This window comes from Bos javanicus, chromosome 23, assembly GCF_032452875.1.
Source record: "Bos javanicus breed banteng chromosome 23, ARS-OSU_banteng_1.0, whole genome shotgun sequence".
NCBI lineage: Eukaryota > Metazoa > Chordata > Mammalia > Artiodactyla > Bovidae > Bos > Bos javanicus.
In genome coordinates this window covers 10,425,408-10,440,175 of record NC_083890.1, presented here as the reverse complement: position 1 = coordinate 10,440,175, position 14,768 = coordinate 10,425,408, and the positions used below count along the sequence as shown (strand labels likewise).

The 14,768-nt window shown below is 41.4% G+C and overlaps 1 protein-coding gene across 4 annotated transcripts in view; it reads right to left on the bottom strand.

The window, feature by feature from the left end:
* Positions 1 to 302, bottom strand: part of KCTD20 (potassium channel tetramerization domain containing 20) — a 36,103-nt gene extending 35,801 nt beyond the window's left edge. The window contains exon 1 of one of the 4 annotated variants that reach the window (XM_061398020.1): positions 215 to 302. The gene's annotated coding sequence lies outside the window, so the exon portion shown is untranslated. The other 3 variants (XM_061398019.1, XM_061398024.1, XM_061398023.1) reach the window with 3 other exon arrangements.
* Between the last annotated feature and the right edge of the window lie 14,466 nt (positions 303 to 14,768).

The window sequence follows — 14,768 nt, the reverse complement described above, 5'->3', positions numbered from 1 at the left end:
AGCACGAAAACCGGCGCCTGGAACCCGTTTGCCAACGTTTTTCCTCGAGATGATAGCACCGCCGCGGCCTTTCGATGGGGGTACGACCCGGAGGGCTGCCGCCCGAGCGTCGTCCTGAGGAGCGGGTCCCCTTACCCCCCGACACAAAGGCATTTCCCGGGGCCAGGCCCGCCGCCGCACTCACCCTGCCGGCTCTTCGCGTCGGACCACTTACCTGACGCTCCCGCCGCGCTCCGGAGCCCGGGGCCCGAATCCGCCTGGGAGGCGCGCGCGCTCACGGCGCCGCCAGCAGCCGCCGCGGGGACCGGCCGTGCCGCAGCGGCGCGCGCCCCGAACCTCCCTGCCCCAGCCCGCGCGGCCACGCGGCTGAGTCACCCGGCGCTTCACGTTAAGAGTCCCCCTCGCCGCGCGGGGCACGCCGGGAAGGCCGGGCTCAGGCCCGCCCTCTGGGCCGCAGGCCACGGAGTGTCCCCTTTCCTTCCCGACACGCCCCACGGCGCCACGGAGGGCGCTGCCCCACGGCGCCGGGGAGGGCGCTCCCCATCTTGCACAGCCGCGAGAGGTCAATTTCTGAGCTGCGGATGCCCTGTTTCAATTATTGAAAGTCTGAAACGGAAAAGTTAGTAGTTACATCTGAATGGCGAAATAAGCGCGCGCAGCCCCGGGACAGCCAATGCGTGAGTGACTGTGAAAGTCGCGCGGTCGTGTCCGACTCTTTGTGACCCCTCGGACTATACTGTCCCTGGGATTCTCCGGACCTGAATACTGGAGTGGGCAGCCGGTCCCTTCCCCAGGGGACCTTCCCAACCCGGGGATCGAACCCAGGATAGCCAACACTTTGAGAAAATTGTGAAGCCCGGATCTTTACATAATATCTGGAAGGAGAAGTTTATAAGAATAATGGAGTTCTTTAAACACGTTTTGCTTGGAAATCCCTATACTGGATATGCATTCTGACCGAAAGGAGGGTGAAAAGCTCCACGTTTTTCCCAAATCTTGAGTTTAATGATGGCAAACAAAGCTGAATTTTCAACAAATTTTTATTCACCCTAAAGCAAATTATTGGAAAATTGTGTTATGAGTAAAATACTTCAACACTCAAAAAAATCTATGTATACTCCATGACCTATAAAGCATATAAAAGGACAGAAATAGCCAGTCCTTTCTGTCGTGCCTTCTACTGAGTGCATGCTGTGTGCTGAGTCGCTTAAGTCATGTCCGACTCTGTGACGCCATGGGCTGTAGCCCGCCAGGCTCCTCTGACCATGGGATTCTGCAGGCAAGAATACTGTAGTGGGTTCCCATGCTCTACACTTTTAAAAGTTAATAAAAGTTATACTGATTATGCAAAGTATTATTTTAAAATTGTCAGAAACCAATTAAGTTAATAATAGTACAATTTCTTAAATTTTGAGTGCACTTTTTTGTTACTTAAGAGTCTAAGAACTAGTTTTAGGGCTGCTGGTTAGGATTAGAGTTGCAATGGAAGGAATAAGAGAAAATATCTTATTCTAGTAGCTTGCAGTGGTAGCTGGATACTTATATAGCAAAACTGCCTCATTAAGGGCAACAACTTTAAAAAATTGAAGCTATAGTTTGTTCATTATAATTTTATCTTAGAGTGTAGAGAGGATCATTACTGAATTCTGTTCTTTCACTTCACTTATAATGACGGTAAAGCATCCAGCGTTGTGTTTGACATTCAAAAAACTAAGATCATGGCATCCAGTTCCATCACTTCATGGCAAATAGAAGGGGGAAACGTAGAAGCAGTGACAGATTTTATTTTCTTGGGCTTCAAAATCACTGCGGAGGGTGAGTGTAGCCGTGAAATTAAAAGATGTTTGCTCCTTAGAAGGAAAGCTAGACAAACCTAGACAGCATGTTAAAAAGCAGAGACTATACTTTGCTGACAAAGGTCCATCTAGTCAAAGCTATGGTTTTTCCAGTAGTCATATACAGATGTGAGAGTTGGACCATAAAGAAGGCTGAGCACCATAGAACTGATGCTTTTGAATTGTGGTGTTGCTTGAGAATCGCTTGGACAACAAGGAGACCAAACCAGTCAATCCTAAAGGAAATCAACCCTGAAAATTCACTGGAAGGACTGATGCTGAAGCTGAAGCTCCAATACTTTGGCCACCTGATGCGAAGAGCCAACTCATTGGAAAAGACCTTGATGCTGGGAGTGATTGAAGGCAAAAGGAGAAGAGGGTGGCAGAGAATGAGGTGGTTAGATAGTATCACCAACTCGGTGGACATGAATTTGAGCGAACTCCGGGAGATAGTGAAGGACAGAAGAGCCTGGCATGCTGCAGTCCCCTGGCATGGGGTCGCAAAGAGTTGGGCACGACTTAGCAACTGAACAACACCTGTGTTTGAATCAGGATGGGCTAGGTTATATATAGTACTGCACTAGTCACCTGTAGGTCAGGTGACTCTCCAGGGCAGCTCACCTCCACGTGGTGACTCAGCATTTCCAGCTGCTTCTGTCTCTGGCTCTGCCAACCCAATGTGAGGTTCCACATCAGAGACGGCAGAAGAGCTACACTGGAGGATTCTGCAAAGGCTTTTCTTTGCCTCCTCCGGTTATGGACCTTTCATTTCTGCTGACCTTTCATTGGCCTGAGCTAGTCACATGGCCAAACCTGACTGACTCCCAGAAGGCTGGGAGGTACAACTTCCTGTGTGCTGGGGAAAAGGAACAAGAAAAAAAGATTTGGTAAACACAGCATTGTCTCTCTCACAGTGTTCAATAGTAAAGATAAATATAAACCAATCTGAAAGTGTTACAGGATCCAAGCTTTACAACCAGAGTTAACATAGAGAACTGTTCAAACTAAAGCCTTTATTTCCATTTCTATATAGTACAGTGTTATGTCTGTTGACTTAAAAAAAAAATTCACAACCTAAAAGTTGAGAGTTATGTTTTATTTGGTGGGAAGTTTTAGGACTTCAAACCCAGGAGACAGCAAGCATCTCAAGTAACCCTGAGATGTTAGGGTTACTGCTGAGCGAGGAGGTGAGGGAGAGGAGCCAGGTTATACCATTTTGCAACAAAGGGCAGGCAGTCTGAACATCAAATGATTATTGTTAAAGAAAACCAAATATTCCAAGTTAAGGAATTTAGCGCTTTTCTCTGTATGGAAAGATGCAAGAGTCTGGGCTCACTGAAATCATTCCTTTCATACGCACCTCAGCATCTGGAGCCAGTATCCAAGGTCTACACGTCTTGAGCTTCCTTTCCTCAGGGCTCATTGTGGGAAGTGGCCATTGTCTGATGGCGGCTAGATAGCAGGTATTCTTCTCCTTCCTGAGGGTCCTCAAAGCTCACTGGCTTACACTGGAGGGCTGCAATTGCTGATAACTGTGACATCCTTGTTTACTGATACGGCAGGAAATATTTCACTTCTCTTGTCCTTTGAGTGAAAAGAAAGAAAAAACTTTTCTGATGTTCACGTAAGGCAGTTCCTGAAACAAATTCTCACTTTATGGAAAGTTTTCTTTCAGCAAATTTGTAATATATTACAAAACTCTGGACCCAACATTGGAGAATTAGGCTAACTATTGTGTCTTTTAATTAGGAGTTAAGAGTAAATTATTCTATTTTTGCTTCTAATTTCATAAACTGTTAATGAGCGTCCATGGGGTCACGAAGAGTCGGACACAACTGAGCGAGTAAACAACAAAAACAAATTTCATATAATGAATAGCGTATGAGATCTGATATTTTGGGGGTAGACATTAAGGAGATGGATTATGAAAACTGTATGGTCATAGAAAGCTGATTTTTATCAATTTATTTCTAATTTAATGAATCTCCGAAACCTGAATCTCTCAGATGTGTTTGTATCTGGAGTTGAAACGTTTTTAACGTCAAATTGGCAGACCAGAAATTTTCGATTGTCACAATGGCCAGTTCAAAAGGCAATATAGTTCATTTGATTGTGTTATTTAAGTTCCTTAAATATAACATCTGCTGCTGCTGCTGCTAAGTCCCTTCAGTCAGTGGCTGACTCTGTGCAACCCCATAGACGGCAGCCCACCAGGCTTCTCCGTCCCTGGGATTCTCCAGGCAAGAACACTGGAGTGGGTTGCCATTTCCTTCTCCAATGCAGGAAAGTGAAAAGTGAAAGTGAAGTTGCTCAGTCATGTCCGACTCTTCACGACCCCATGGACTGCAGCCTACCAGGCTCCTCCGTCCATGGGATTTTCCAGGCAAGGTTACTGGAGTGAGTTGCCTTTGCCTTCTCCAAAATATAACATGTACTACCAGTAAATATTACAAAGCACTTTCCACAGTATTTCTCATGACAACTTCTCAAAAGCCTTGTGTGAAAGAAAAAATGAAGCTGGTATTGCTAAGACAGCTCTCTAAAATGGAGCCAGGAGGCCACTGAGGAAATGTGACTTATGCATGCTCAGTCTGGATGGAATCTGACCTTTTGATCTGATGAAGTAATCCAGAACATTTGCCAGAGACTGCTGACAGTCTATCTACCTATTGGACTCTCACCCTAAAAAACTCATGATTCCTTAAAGACAAGTATTTTTCTGACTTGCATTGGAGTTAATCACCATTTTTTGCCAGACAACTTTTAACAACCTCATGGCTTTTTGTGTTTATAAGCCTCTGACGCTGGGAGGGATTGGGGGCAGGAGGAGAAGGGGATGACAGAGGGTGAGATGGCTGGATGGCATCGCTGACTCGATGGATGTGAATCTCAGTGAACTCCGGGAGTTGGTGATGGACAGGGAGGCCTGGTGTGCTGCGATTCATGGGGTCGAAGAGTCGGACATGACTGAGCGACTGATCTGATCTGATGTGATCTGATTCTTTTTCTTACCAGGAACCCTCCTTCAGGGTTACCCAAATCTATGTGTCCCCAGTTAGAGTTCTAAGTAAACTTTTCTTATTTGTAGCCTCCTGCGTAATTTTTTGGTTGACACCTGGGAGATAGATTTTACTACTCAAATTCACAAACAAGAAGAACAAGACATAAACAAGTAAAGTATCTAAGGTCATTTAACTACTCAGTTGTTCTGGTGGGCTGAAAACTCAGACCAGCTGACCCCAAAGTTCTTGCTTGACATTCCTTGAGTGAGTGGCAGCTCCACCTGCTTCCAGGTGAACTCCTGAGCACTTCTAGACAGCACCCTAAATGCCTTCAACTGTTAAAACCAAGTAAATTACGGTTGACTCAATCTTAGAATGAAAATATTTTAAAGTAATAGCTATTATCAATCATATAAGAAACTAATTATCCTTTCTACATACTACATTGTATGTAGTAAATATAAAAACAAACCCCCAAATGCCAAGATTTTTTAACTCACTCAAAAGAATTACATTTGCAAAAACAATTTCTTTAAATGCTTTAGGTTGTATAATCTCTAGACCTGCAGACATATCAAATGAAACTTTATCAAAGAATAATCACTTATGTTTGGGAGTCCAAAATTGGGCTCAAATATAGATGCAAATGACTATTTCTGACTTTTTAGCAGGGGCCAGAACTCTGCATATTGACCCAAAGTAGATTCACAAGAATCTTTTGTACTTCACTTTCATCTGTTCACCTTCAGTAGCAATCTCTTCATGAAAGTCACAAAGGCTTATGACCAGCAGGAAACAGACTGGACCTTAAGTACATAATCAACCAGAGAAGCAAGAATTTTAAGTTCCTAGTGACTAGAATTTGCTACTAAATCGTTATTAATGTACATATGCTTTACATACAACTTCAGTATGCCATTTAGTCTCATTTATAGGACTATGTTTCATCTGCAAAATCAATAAACATACAACCATAGTCCAAAGGTGTAGGACCCCAAGAGAATTACAAAGATGATAACCACAGGGTCTTTCCTCTAAGGGAACTTTAAAAAGTTAAGTTTGGTTATTTTGGTAACCAAATAGAAGATAAAGGGAAGTGAATCCACATCAGAATATTCCACTATGAAGTAAAAAAAGAAATGATAGAGTATCCTAATTTTGCTGTCCCCTGTGAATTAATAGATACAGGTATTATGCATCAATAGGTCCTAAGATTATAAAAAGAGAGAATTCGATATTACATGCCTCCCAAGGGAAGACCACCCCACCACCTAAAATGCTGCTAGACGGATGGAACCTAAAGTGGGTCTAGACTTGAGATATAGTTGCCAATTTAAAGGAAACAGAGAACAGAGGGACATGTTGAACTGCACCGTGAATCACACAATCTGTGAAGTCCTGACCACAGAGGACTACAGGTCAAAAGGCCTCATTTCTTCAAGAGAAAACTTGTAAAGTTAAAAAAAAAAAAAGACTTAAAAGTTCAATTTTTTCAAACGTGCATGTATGTGTGTAGGGGAAAACCTATACTGTCTAGGGGAGAACACTTGTGTGGTCAAACCATTTTTAAAAAGGAAGTGAAAGTGGTTACTGTAATGGTTACTTGTTTGTTGGTGGTGAAACGGTTGTGATTGGGAAGCAATAGACAGAAGGGACTCCTAATAGGTATTGAAGTTCTGTTTCTTAACTCAATGGTGATTACAAAAGTATTTGCCTTCCAGTTCCAGTTCAGTCGCTCAGTCGTGTCTGACTCTTTGCGACCCCAAGAACCACAGCATGCCAGGCCTCCCTGTCCATCACCAACTCCCGGAGTTCATCCAAACCTATGTCCATTGAGTCAGTGATGCCATCCAACCATCTCATCCTCTGTTGTCCTCTTCTCCTCCTGCCCTCAATCTTTCCCAGCCTCCGGGTCTTTTCAAATGAGTCAGCTCTTCGCATCAGGTGGCCAAAGTATTGCAATTTCAGCTTCAGCATCAGTCCTTCCAATGAATATTCAGGACTAATTTGCTTTAGGATGGACTGGTTGGATCTCCTTGCAGTCCAAGGGACTCTCAAGAGTCTTCTCCAACACCACAGTTCAAAAGCATCAATTCTTCAGTGCTCAGCTTTCTTTATAGTCCAACTCTCACATCCATACATGACCACTGGAAAAACCATAGCCTTGATGAGATGGACCTTTGTTGACAAAGTAATGTCTCTGCTTTTCAATACGCTGTCTAGGTTGGTCATAACTTTCCTTCCAAGAAGTAAGCGTCTTTTGATTTCATGGCTGCAATCACCATCTGCAGTGATTTTGGAGCCCAGAAAAATAAAGTCAGCCACTGTTTCCACTGTTTCCCCATCTATTTGCCATGAAGTGATGGGACCAGATGCCATGATCTTTGTTTTCTGAATGTTGAGCTTTAAGCCAACTTTTTCAATCTCCTCTTTCACTTTTGTCAAGAGGCTCTTTATTTCTTCTTCACTTTCTGCCATAAGGGTGGTGTCATCTGCATATCTGAGGTTATTGATATTTCTCCCCACAATCTTGATTCCAGCCTGTGCTTCCTCCAGCCCAGAGTTTCTCATGATGTACTCTGCATATAAATTAAATAAGCAGAGTGACAATATACAGCCTTGATGTACTCCTTTTCCTATTTGGAACCAGTCTGTTGTTCCATGTCCAGTTCTAACTGTTGCTTCCTGACCTGCATACAGGTTTCTCAAGAGGCAGGTCAAGTGGTCTGGTATTCCCATCTCTTTCAGAATTTTCCACAGTTTCTTGTGATCCACACAGTCAAAGGCTTTGGCATAGTCAATAAAGCAGAAATAGATGTTTTTCTGGAACTCTCTTGCTTTTTCCATGATCCAGCGGATGTTGGCAATTTGATCTCTGGTTCCTCTGCCTTTTCTAAAACCAGCTTGAACATCAGGAAGTTCATGGTTCACATATTGCTGAAGCCTGGCTTGGAGAATTTTAAGTATTACTTTACTAGCGTGTGAGATGAGTGCAATTGTGTGGTAGTTTGAGCATTCTTTGGCACTGCCTTTCTTTGGGAATGGAATGAAAACTGACCTTTTCCAGTCCTGTGGCCACTTCTGAGTTTTCCAAATTTGCTGGCATATTGAGTATAGCACTTTCACAGCATCATCTTTCAGGATTTGAAATAGTGTTTGCCTTAGAATTACTGATTAAGGTGAACATTTTCTTTGTCTTGTCTTTGGTTTCTGTGTTTTATTTTATAATAAAAAAATTTTTTAAGAGAAAAGCTTTGGAACTAGAGGCTAGTCCTACCCAAGAGCAGAAATAATATTTTCTTCACAATGAGCCATTTGCAAATGTATCCACTTGGTTTCCTGGGAAAATATTAAGGTTCAGTTCAGTTCAGTTCAGTTCAGTCACTCAGTCGTGTCCGACTCTTTGCGACCCCATGAATCGCAGCAGGCCAGGCCTCCCTGTCCATCACCAACCCCCGGAGTTCACTCAGACTCAAGAGGCAGGTCAAGTGGTCTGGTATTCCCATCTCTTTCAGAATTTTCCACAGTTTATTGTGATCCACACAGTCAAAGGCTTTGGCATAGTCAATAAAGCAGAAATAGATGTTTTTCTGGAACTCTCTTGCTTTTTCCATGATCCAGCGGATGTTGGCAATTTGATCTCTGGTTCCTCTGCCTTTTCTAAAACCAGCTTGAACATCAGGAAGTTCACGGTTCACATATTGCTGAAGCCTGGCTTGGAGAATTTTGAGCATTACTTTACTAACGTGTGAGATGAGTGCAATTGTGGGGTAGTTTGAGCATTCTTTGGCATTGTCTTTCTTTGGGATTGGAATGAAAACTGACCTTTAAGGTTAAATTACTTTAAAAAGAAAAATAAATGCTTTTTAGAAAACTTTTGAAAGATATTCCATGTTGAATTACAATTTGGGAATTTTATTTAGATACTGTCCATTTTTAAAGATAATGGACAAGTAGGTAGGAGTGTATTTTGAGGGTTAAAGGGGTAAAATGAGAAAACATAAGGAGACTAGAACAATTTCTTGATGCTTAATGGTTAAATTCCAATAAAGGTCAGGGGAGTAATCTATTAACACTTCCCATTGAGATTTTGTTGAGGGCAAGAATTCCCTCCCTTTCCTATCCTACATGGGAAGATAATTTCATCTCAGAATTCTATGACTTTTTAAAAGTACAGAGAATAGAATGCTCAGCTTGAGAGTCAAGAATCAAACAATCCTCTTAAACAGAAGTTCTGTGGGGAGTCAGACTGGAGAGTCAAAAAATGTAGATACACGTTAGCCCAGGCTTCAGCAGCGGTTGTGTGTAAACCACTGATATGTTTATCTCTCATTACCCTTTTTACCAGTTTACAGACTCAGACCTTCCAATCCCACCCACCAGCTCTGACCACTGCCCCTGTTTACCAACAAACAAGTCTCATTCTTGAGCTCAATACTGAAGATGCTGGGAAGTTTTTTTTTTTAACCTTATATGGGTTTTAAATAAACTGCATTTTGAAAAGAAAACAAAAAGGCAAGTCCCCAAATACACATTCTTCAGCTAGGATTTGAACCAGTGACATTTAGGCTCACAGAATAGATTCCAGCCACCCACTGAGCCACCACATAAAACCTTGAGGTTCTTTTACTTTGCTCAGATCACACTTTCTCCTTTTCCCCAAACATTCAGTAAATGAAAAAAGGACAAAATTTGTTTACCAAAGCATGCGTCCTGGTCCCTTTGCTCTCTGAGAAACTTTACAATGAAAAACAAACAGATAACTATTTAGTATGTTTAGCTAAGAGGGAGAAATCCCAAGGGAATAGAAGGGGAGCAGAAAGAAGGAAAGGTGGAGGCAATATCAAACTAAAAAGGAAAAAGAGAAAGAAGAAAGAAGAGGAGAGAAATATAGGAAGAAAAAGAGTTGGGGAGAAGGAAAAGAGAGAATGACAAAGAGGTAGGGAAGGAGAAGGAGGAATCAGAGAGGCAGAGGGGCTGGGAGTGGAGAGGAAGGAAGCTCGTCTCAGAAGGGAAGGAAAGACTAAGAACAAAGAATTGCAGCAGAAGCCAGGAGAGCTGAGTTGAGTTCCTTTTTTCATTCTACAAATATTTATTGCCCATTCACTGTGTGCAAGGCACTCTGATATAGTCATTTCTTGGGAGAAACAAATATGAATTACTCTATTGCACAGAGTTCATTATTTCATTTCTTTAGTACTCCCCCCCACCCCGCCCCCACCGAGAATGAATGTAATTTATGCTTCTTCAGAAGATTTGGATGATAAAGCTCTAATTTTTTTCCTCTGGGAGAAAGGCAGGGTAAAAAGAGAGTCTAATTCTAGCCTGTTGACATTTTGCTGCCTTTTGTGTTGCATTCTTTCTGATGTTTAGTCTGAAGGGCAGCAGTTCCCCAGGGAAAACTCTTCCGTGGGGATGGCAAAGGTGCAAAAGGACAAGCAGAAACACACCAGGCCTCTTCAGGCCTAGGAACTAACCCACTGTCAGTCCTGCCTCTGTCTCATGAAGTCATGGCAGAGATGTAGGATGCAGGGTAAAGAAACAAGACCAATAATTACATACATTTAATTTTATATCATATAAAAGGTATAACTCTCTAAGTACAGCAAATTTAAATTTATACAAGTTATACAGTCAGCTCTCCTCCACAAGCCTTTTTGTTTTTGTTGTTGCTGTTGTTTGGCTGCATCATGCAGCTTGCAGGATCTTAGTTCTCTGACCAGGGATCAAACTTGTGCCCTCTACAGTGGAAGTGCAGAGTCCTAACCACTGGACCACCAGGGAATTCTCTAGAACACTTTTTTTTTTTTTTTTCATATTCAGATAATACTTTATTATTCTGGCTTTGAAATAATTATGACACTACTCAGCAAAGTCCCAGGAAGTTCAAGTTACAAGGCTACCTTCCCAAAGTCCCTAAATAAATCACTCACATGGAACATCCATGCTTTTTCCAGTACAAAATAAAAGCCTGTGTAATTGTTAGGCTCTGACAAATGCTTTAAAAAGCCTCTAATTCATAATTCATTTCAATCCAATAACCATTCATTGAGCCCCTAAACACCATATGCTAAATGACGATTGTGACAGTGTCTCTATTCTGGAGGAAGCTGCACACACAAAAATGTGCTGCTAAACATGAACATCTCAGGAGATGTTAAGATGATTCTATCCTAGAGTCAGATAAGTTAGTGTAATGTAGTATAATTTCCATTTTCAGACCCCAAATTTTATTTGGCATATTAAAGGCCAAAGTAAGTCCCATAACAAAGAAGCCTGGCTTTTCACACCCTTAACTAGCAATTAATAAGCAAAACTACCTTCCAATGAACACCTAAGCCCCTTCCTCATCTCTTGCTTCTCTAATTACTTTGACCTCCACAAAGAATGCATTTGACTGTATCAGAATAGTTTTTATAGCAGGGTTTTTTTTTTTTCCTTTTTAAAACCAGGATCCAAAGTTCACACACAGCATCTAGTTGTTTTCCTTCTTTAGCATCTTCTAATCTAGGGCGATGCTCCCCATCTGCCCACCATTTTATCTCCCATAATACCACTTTTTAAAAAGAGATCAGCCAGTTAGCTTGCAGAATGTTCTCATGACTCTTTCAGACTTGTAACAATTTCCAAGGCCATTCTACTTTGAGGATTTCTTTGTCTCTTTCAGTACATAATTTTTTACTGAATTTTAATTATTTAAGGTATTTGTAATTTCCAGCTGCTGTTAGATTATTTCTTCTTCTAGCATCCTGTTCTTGTTTCATGGATGTAATGCTTTTCTGATGATATACTATGATTTTTTTTGGAAGTATTTTTATGCTCCTCGATTTGTCTCTGTTTCTTGCAATTCTTTTCTCCCCTGATTCTTACGTATTGGAGATTTTAAATTATCTTATGTTGAAGTTAACCTTCAATATAAATCCAGTATTTACAGACTTCCCTGTAGCTCAAAAGGTAAAGAATCTGTGGATACAGGAGACTAGGGTTCGATCCCTGGGTTGGGAAGTTCCTCTGGAGAAGGAATGGCAACCCACTCCAGTATTCTTGCCATGGAGAATTCCATGGACAGAGAAGCCTGGCGGGCTACAGTTGTCCCCGCTGGAGGGATTGTTGTCCACTTATATTTTAAGAGAAAAGGCCCCAAAGCTGATCAGGGGCCACAAGTGTGTGTTTGAGTCTTGTCAGTTGAAGGGATTCACTGTAGGCTGTTCCTCTGGGTCCCTTAATTGTCAGTATCTGTGGTTCTTTTTTCTGGCATGGTTATTTTTTCCTGAGACGCACCCTTTATTTTCTGCTAGAGATAAGAACGTGGCTGTGATGTTCTTTATGAGAATAAGAAGAGATCTGGTATCTCATATTCAAATTCAGACTCAGCTCCTCTCTTTTCATTAAGATGTCTCACTCGCACTCTAATCTATGCCTGGTGTTGCCATATTAGAACTCCTTTGGTTTACTTGTTCCAGAGGTGACATTTCTTGTTTCACATGATGGTAAAAGCAGTAGTCTGATTATATCAGGTGGAGTCAGGACCTGGGGATCTGATCACTTTTTAAACATATTTTCAAACAAATCTCTCTTTCCAGTGCTGCAGTCTTTTCATCTCCACTCCTCTAACTTCCTTCTGTGTTTTACCTGCTTCCAATTCTGGAGTCTTTTCAGGGTTCCTCCTGGTGACATGCCTTGTTTCTCCGTGGTTTCTCCTTCTTCACCACTGAGATTTGACCTTCCTTGGGTCTTCTAAGTCCTTTGCCGCCCTCCATCAGTTTTCCATTTTCATGTGCCGTAGGTTAGAGTGATTATCAAGTCTAAATAAAGATGAAATTTGTGGGTTTTTTTTTTTCTCTCCTTTTTATTTTTGAGAGAAGTGGTATGGGGAAGGTCTCACTACCTTGAATTGAAAACTCTTCACTTATTTTTAGTTCTTCAAATGCCTTGAATTCTTTACCGCTGCTGGGCTTTTACATTTGGTATTCCAGCTCTCTGAGATATTCTTTTTCTCTCCCTCATCTTCTCTCCTGGCCAATTCCAAGTCATCTTTTAGGTCCCAGGTAAACATCATTCATAGATGAATCCTGCCCAGCCATCCAGACTAGGTTAAGTACACTCCCTATAGTAGATTTACATAACACCTGCCATGACTGTAATTAATGTACATGCCTAACTCCTCTGCTAACCTCCACAAGGGAAGGGAACATTTCTATCTTGTTGACTGCTAATGTCTAGTGTAATGCTTAGCATTCAGTAGGGGATCAGTATGTTTTTCTTACCGTTGATAACATATATTGCTCATTATAAAGATTTGTAGCTTAATTTACAGTTGCTGCTACCAATAAGTAGTTATTTTTAATTCAACAATCCTCATTATTATAATTGTCTAGCTATTAATATGAAAACACCATAATATGGACTCTTGGGTTTATTGTACAATGAACACTTTTTAAATTATCATGTGGGCTTCCCTGGTGGGTCAGATGGTAAAGAATCTGCCTGCAGTGTGGGATACCTGGGTTCGATCCTTGGGTTGGGAAGAGTCTCTGGAGAAGTGAATGGTGACCCACTCCAGTATTTTTGCCTGAAGAATTCCACGGACAGAGGAGCCTGGAGAGGGCGAGGCCAAGGCCAGGCTCCTCTGTCCATGGAATTCTTCAGGTAAAAATACATGTTTTGCCTGAAGAATACATTCCATGGGATTGAAAAGAGTCAGACACAACTGAGTGACTAACACAGACAAATCGTGTACTGGCAGTAATGAAATATGCCCGCAAGTCAGCACACTGTATAGGTTTTCTATTCCTACTGTTTCAAATGATCACAGATTGGATGGCCTAAAACAACACAAATTTATTATTTCATGGTTTTGGAGGTAGAAAATCTAAAATGGGTTGGCAAGGCTGCATTCCTTCTGGAGGCTCTAGGAGGGAATCAGTTTCCCCACCTTTTTCAGCTTCTAGAGGCTGCCTGCATTCCTTCGCATATCACTCTGACCTCTGCGTCCACTGTTACATCTCCTTCTCTGACTTTCTTGCCTCCTTACAAAAGACCCATATGATTAGTTCAGGTTCACATAACCCAGAATAATTTCTGCTTTTCAATAGCTTTAACCACATCTATAAAGTCCATTTTGCTGTAGAAAGGAAAATGTTCACTGGTTCTGGGAATTAAGATGTGGACATCTTCGAGGCCTACCACACAGAGACAACAAAATATGAACCCACAGATGAATTAGTTGCTGCAGGAAATGATAAAAACCTGACTCACATACATTTAAAACATTAAATTAGAACAACCTCCAAAATAGATAAATAATTTAAATGAAAAAATATCATTACTATGCCTCGAAATAAGATACCTAATATAAACCAATGATTATTAAATAGACAACATATATCAGCTCAACAATTACTTAGACTTCCATATACCTCCCATGACTATGCTTTTGAGAATCCTTGGATTTCTTCAAGGTTTCAGGTAGTCACAGCATTTTGTAAAGACAATTATACTAACAACCATGTTAGTATAGTTGTTACTAACAAGAGTTTAGTGTTTTTCTTAAATATATTTAAAAATAAATTTTAGATGAAAAATATAGCTGGTGCTCTGTAGTCACCAGTTCTGCATCCTTGGAGCTCAGTTGTAAAGAATCTGCTGTAATGCAGGAGACCTGGGTTCAATTCTTGGGTCAGGAAGATTTCCTGGAGAAGGAAATGGCAACCCACTCCAGTATGCTTGCCTGGAGAATCCCATGGACAGAGGAGCCTGGCAGACTACAGTCCATGGGGTCACAAGAGTCGGACACGACTTAGCAACTAAACCACCACCACCACTAGATAGAAAATATTCAGAAAAGAAAATTCCAGAAAGTTTCAAAAAGAAAAAAACTTGGAATTTGTTGTGGGCCAGCAATTATTTACATAGTATTTACATTATATTT